The sequence below is a fragment of the Neolamprologus multifasciatus genome, chromosome 3 (assembly GCF_963576455.1).
Source record: "Neolamprologus multifasciatus chromosome 3, fNeoMul1.2, whole genome shotgun sequence".
NCBI lineage: Eukaryota > Metazoa > Chordata > Actinopteri > Cichliformes > Cichlidae > Neolamprologus > Neolamprologus multifasciatus.
In genome coordinates this window covers 26,269,683-26,276,389 of record NC_140441.1, presented here as the reverse complement: position 1 = coordinate 26,276,389, position 6,707 = coordinate 26,269,683, and positions in this window count along the sequence as shown.

Genomic DNA, 6,707 nt, shown 5'->3' with positions numbered 1-6,707 from the left:
AGATTAATGGTTGGGTCTGCGCTTCCACAGGCAGTGTTGGGGAGTAACGGAATACATGTACCGCCGTTACGTATTTAAAATACAAAATATGAGTAACTGTATTCCGTTACAGTTACCGTTTAAAAAGGTGGTATTTAGAATACAGTTACTTTGTTGAAATAAATGGATTACACGGCGGTACTTTCCTGTTTCATATTGTGGCGGGTCAGGACTGTTTGGATTTTGTTTGACAGCTACGTTCTGTTGTTCCAGGTGGCAGCGTTACGGTTGCCATGGTTACAGGGCGACGCTCTCTCTCTGCGTGTTTCCTGGGTGAGAGAGGCCTTTTTGTTGTTGTTGTGCTAAGCTAATAGGCAGAATGCTACAGGTATAGCTCTAAAGAATGTAGCATCATGGGCAGTGTAGTCCGTGCTGCAGGGAGAATGGACTGCCATACCCGTTATGTGTCTGTGAGCGAGGGAGGGAGATAAAGGAAAAGTATGAGCTGTCATCGAGCAAAAACGGGAGCTGGAAGCATGTAAATATAATAATAACCACTGCAGCCAAGAAGAGTGCCTGACGAGCCCAGTTGTAAGTAAGCTATTAAGACTCGACTATACATATATACATGTTCGTGTTTTCCTCCAAAAACAATAAGTCCCGTTGGAGCAGCCTTTCAACGCCTCTCTGTCTCTTGCTAGCAAAGTTGATCCAGACAACAAAGTAAAGCTAGTTTTCGGCTACGAGACACAGAACCCACCGTATTAGCCAGAGGTCCTTTACTACGGTTCAGAGCCGCGGACCTTCAGTAACAGTAATAAATCACAGCAATAGTACATTCACGTAGTTGTAAACAGCATGATAATATATTAAGTAATCCAAAGTATTCAGAATACGTTACTCTCATTGAGTAATGTAACGGAATACGTTACAGAATACATTTTGGGACATGTATTCTGTATTCTGTAATGGAATACATTTTAAAAGTAACCTTCCCAACACTGTCCACAGGCCCCGCTGGTATAGAAACTTATTCTCGTTAATGACAAGGAAGGAAACAAGACGAACAGCTTCAACTGGTTTTTACTTGCACAAGGGAGGCCCTGGTTGGTGTCTCAGAAAAGCACTCTGAATCCAACCACAGACGACCACGACTCTGGCCCCCGCTTGCCGCCTTTTATTGAAAACAGTTACAGTACACACAAGCACCTCCCATTGTAAAACCCCCCTATGGTCACAAAAGACAAGGCACTATGTGTGTATGTGTGTGCACGTGTAAGCACGTGTGTGTATGCACGTGCAAGAATGTATGTGTGTGTGTGTGTATGTGTGTGTGTGTGTGTATGCTTGTGTTTGGGGGTGTGTTTGTGTGACCTCCTGCTTACCAAAAGGGTCATAAAGGCAGGAAGTTCACTAAGCAAGAAAACAGAACCCTCACATAGATGTCCCTATAATAAAACACTACAGCCTCCCCCACCAACAAACTAGTTGGAGAGGTGGTCAGAGACAAAGGAATGTCTTTGATCATGCTGCTTGAACTAAGACTTACAAATTTAAGTAACACAATGACAACATTTAACAATTTGACTCCAACATTAATAATTCCTTTCTTGAACTGTCTACTACAGGTTTGTGACTGAGCTTCTAGGAGGTGAGACATGTGTCTCATGTTCAGGTGCTTTCTGACACCTGCATCACACCATGGAGGTCTGCAATGATGACTCAAACTACATGGTGAAATTTAAGGCTACGTCCACACTAGCCCGGATAGATTCGAAAACGATGTTTTCATCTTAAAATGCTCCGCGTCCACACTATTGTTTTCAGTCGTTTTCACAGAGTTGTGCGTCCACATTGAATTGGCCGAAAACACTTACGTTCCAGTACTGCGCATGTGTGAAACGCAAGACGATTCGACCTGCCTCATTTCTGTCTGCCGTTTATTTACTCTCTGGCTCTTTGAAACGTTGCGGCAAAATATCATGGAAAAGCACAGAGTTTTTAAATGGACGAACAATGAGGTGGAGTTGTTGCTGCGAGTAACACAAAAGTACAAAGTTGCAAAAGAGAGTGAGAATTAAAGAATTTGAAGAAAAGCTATCTGAAGCATGTACAAACTGATATTATTTTTAATAGGGCTGTCAAAATTGAGAGCATGCTTATGTGTATATGGGGGTGGGAATACACGTTTGTGTCTGTGAGCACCTGTACGTCTGTGTCTATATGTCAGGTTGGGTCTTAGACTCCACCTCTCTGGGAACATGTCAGTATGTATGGACTCCTATGTCCCCTCACCACACTCCCTGCCGGTGGCTGATGCCCTCAAATGTGGGTGCGTTGGTGGTTCTTGGTGTCTGGGGCTGGGCACTCATGTATGTACCGGCTCACTCCTGGTGGCCGCTTGGGGGTCCTGGCGCCTGTGGCCCGGCTGGGCCCCTTCTCGGGGGTGGGGCGCCCTCAGGCCTCTGGGCCTGGGGCTCGGTCCTCTCTGGCACAGTCGGCTGCCAGCAGAGCCCGCGGGCACGTCACTGCAACCCCCTCTGGCCTCTGCTCCGTGGCTGCTGGGTGACCTCTCATCTGGGGCTCTCCTCAGCCCTTCCCAGGAGGGTGGCACGGTTGTCCCTTTGGTGGTCCTCCTTGGGTCCTCGTACTCTGGGCCCTCTGGATGTCTGGGGCCTGGATCCCCACCATACCTGCTTCATGCCCTGGCTATGGCTCCCCACATCGTTGCATGGAGAAACCCTTTGAATACAAGTGTGCTGATCCACACAGTTGTGCACACAGGTGTACACACGGGTGTTCACAGTCACAAACTACATCTTTCTTGGCTGCTACCTCAAAGCACATTGTGCGCTGTCAGTCTTGCGTGCTGCACAATAACATTTAATATTTAGTATCTACTGTTATCTACTGTTAGCTAGTTTATTGTGATGGTGTTGTATTTATTATGTTGCTCTTTTTTGTTTGTTTTCTCTTCTGTTTTTTTTTCTTCTCTCGACAGGTGATCCAGGTGTTGTTTTTTTCTTTTTTGTTTGTTTGTTTGCTTTTCTTTTTTTTTCTCTCCCCTCTATTTTGTCTTTCTGTCCTTCTCTTTCTTTCATCCTTTCTCTCTCCCTATCCTATTCCCCAGTCATGTCTGTCCCATCTGTAACAACTGAAAATAAAATAAAAATAAATACATAATTATAACAAAGATCAATCAAATGGACCAATATGGCAAGGCCATGATGATCCACTTGGTAAAGTAAATCTGCTTGGCATCTTTTTTGGCCTTCAGACAACAATTCTGATGGCTAAAGATCCAAATGGGACAGGCAAAAAAAAGAAACACTGTATGACTCTTCCATAAACTCTTTCCACTGAGAACTATTAAAGCAAATCCAAAATTTACACCTGAGTGTAGTAGTGTGGACCCGCATCCACACTATGGTTTTCAGTCGTTTTCACAGAGTCCCATCCCAACATGTAGCTACACTCAACCATCAGTGGCTCAAATAGCTACTGTGCTTTACCCACGCTTTAAGGATTTAAAGTGTTTTGCAAGGGGAGAGCAAGAAGAGGTTTGGCCCAGCCTTGAGGCCCTGCTACAGGAACAGTGTAAAAATGCCACCACAAAGGAGCCAACAAAGACAAAGAGCCTCCTCCTCTCTTCATTGTCTTCAGACCCTGACAGATGAGGAAGTGTAACAGGGCCCTGAGTTTGTACAGAACAGAATCCACCATCAGCGAGACAGACTGCCACTGCATGCTGGTCCAGTCGATTAGGGACCCACCCACAGCTATCTGTCCTGGCCCACAAGTATTTGATTAGTCCTGCCACTTCTGTCCCATGTGAGAGACTGTTTTCACTTGTAGGTCGCATAGCAACAAAAAAGAGAGCTGCTGAGCTCTGAAAATTTGGACAGGATAATTTGTCAAAGTAACTGGCTGAAAGAGATGGCCATTTTTTGCACTAAAATGTTGGACGATCACACTGTTTTAGCCTCATGTAAAAATAATGTTGGCTAAGGTTACTCAAATGTACTCTGTTTTTTTTAATAGAAATCAGAGTTTAAAGGTGAAGCTGGTCAAATAACCTTTTATGTTTATGCCTTATTTTTTAAGAAGAAAAACTGCACTTTATGTTGAAATTTATTATTATTTAAAGACAATACCATTTTGAAAATGTACTCAAAGTAAATAGCACTTTATTTTTAAGTCTGCCCAGGTTTGGCCAGGGATATTATTTGTGTTTCTCTGTTTTGAATCGAAATGCACTTTAAATGTTTGTTTTTTTTCCCCCCATAAATTAAAAGAGCTTGAGTTTACAATATTCATGTCCATGTACATTATTTGATTTTGTCGCCCACTAAAACCATTTCCAATAAAAAGACGTTTGAGCTTTGGGGGAAATTTTCCTGTGCTATTAAATGTGATTAATCGAGATTAACTAATTACAAAGCCTCTAATTAATTAGAATACTTTTTTAATTGAGCCCCATCCCTAGTTATTACATTAAGTAGTATTATTTATGTATGACAGTGTCAGTGCAGGACAAACATGAGCAAAAAAAAACAGGGGAAGACGTAATAAAAGGACAGATTACGAATAGAAAGAATGTAATGTATGTAATACATTACATACATTACATTATTAAATAATTTAATAATGTATCACCAACCTTGCCTTACACTATCATGTGTACTGTACTGGCTACTCAGTAGGGATCTCAAAACTGCAATGAAGGTGCAGACAGTAAGGGACACCAACATTGGGGTTTAAATTCCTGGGATTCTCCATTTTTTGATTTTAGAACTGAAGAAGCATCTCGGATGAGAGGTCTTCAAGAAACTCCGTAGACACTCAAATATCCCGTAAACAAAACACCTGGGGTTTCCCAGTGTCTACTATGATTGGTTCCATTTATATTAAGATCTTAAATACATCAAATTATCTCTGATGGAGAAACAAACCTTTCTTAGATAAACTAAACCAGCTCCACACACAGACTCAGATTAGAGTCAACCATCAAAACACGTTAATAACAAAACATGAGAGTCCTCTGATCACATGACCTGAAATGGTACAAATGACTGATGCTCTGTTCTTCTTACTAAAACATGTTTATGGATCAGTGTTAATCAAACAATAGAAGTCAGTGATGTACTCACAGAATAGGCCCAGCTCACAGAGCAAAGTGGCTCCCATCCTCACATCCAGCAGTGACACGTCTGAAAACTTCTACAACTTTCTGTAAAGAGAGAGAGTGAAGCAGCAGCACAGCAGATACCAAAGAGCTGGGAAGGAAACAAAGAGTTTTCTGCTTCTTTCCTTTTACACAGAAATAACAACTTCTGACCTCAGCAAGGTGGGGTTTCTTGGAAAATCTACCAAATAGATACATAAAAACTGGAAGAACACACGTTTATAGTAGAATCCTAGGATTCAAATGAACAAAAAAAGGGAAATAAAGATCCCTATAAAGATTGTTTGTTTCCATCATGATTGCTGCCACATATAAAACACCAGGACAGGAACACATAATGTACCACACACAACCATAAATGCTGGCAACTTATGTAGGTTACATCATAGGCTTTACGAAGATTCACCAGAGAAATCTAAATCAGCCATTATTCACAGTGTCTACCATAAGCAAATTAAATGCACACTTACCATATAAAGACTGAATGCACTGTATGCTGACATGTGAAATTCACTTTGTCATAAACCATTACTAGCATCACACAAGTGTCTCATCTTTGCCTGCTAGCTTTGTTTGGTAGAAGCTTTATCACCAAAAAATAATTACCCTCACAAGCGTTTGCTGTTGCGTCATTGAGGTAACTCTACATTTGAAGTCTAAAAAATACATATATTATATGGGTTCAAGCCATAATGACATAGAGGTATAAATGCAGAAATAAAAAATATTAGCAAGCAAGACAACATACTTTTATTTCCCTCCTGTCATCGATGTGATCAACCAGTAGGCCACTTCTGCTACTTCGCAGTCATAAACTGCTGGTGCACACTAATCACCAGCAGACAAAATCATTACCAAACACAGAAGCTGTTGGTAATCCTGCACTTTTTCATGCAAGAGTTAAAACTATAACTAAAAATACTTCCCTTTTAATTTTAAGCTGAGCTTCAGTGATGTAAAGTCTCCCACAAACATGGACTCTTTTATAGTTCAGTTGTAGTTTTTCATAAATTCATCCACAGGAAATGGGTTAGCTGAAGCAAAACAGAAATTGAGTCCTTAACCAGAAGTGAACACGAGGTGAATTCCTGCCCACTCTTTCAGCTTATCTCTGTGCTCATAAAAGTAACTGTAACTGTTGTAATCCTAAAGATTTTTTGATTTGTTTTGTTTTTTTAGCACTTAGTAACCACTGGGCCACCAGTTCAAAAGGTTCAAAGGGAAATGCTGCTGAAATTGAAAAAAAAAAAATGAACAGGAAGCTGTTCAAACTACAGGGCATAATTATTTAGTTATAAAGCACACTGAAGCACAGTGAGCTACAAATACAGAACACTTTTTATTGAAATCCAAAACCCATTTGATTAAAATACCATGTGTCTCTTCTATAAACTGTTTGTACTGAGAACAATTGGAATAAATTCAGATTTTACAGCTGTTTTGCTGACCACATACAAGACTCTGTCAGTCTGATATTTGCAGAGCGGAGCGGCAAACACAGCTGTTGTACAAATACTATATTTGTGCTTCTTGTGATTTTCTG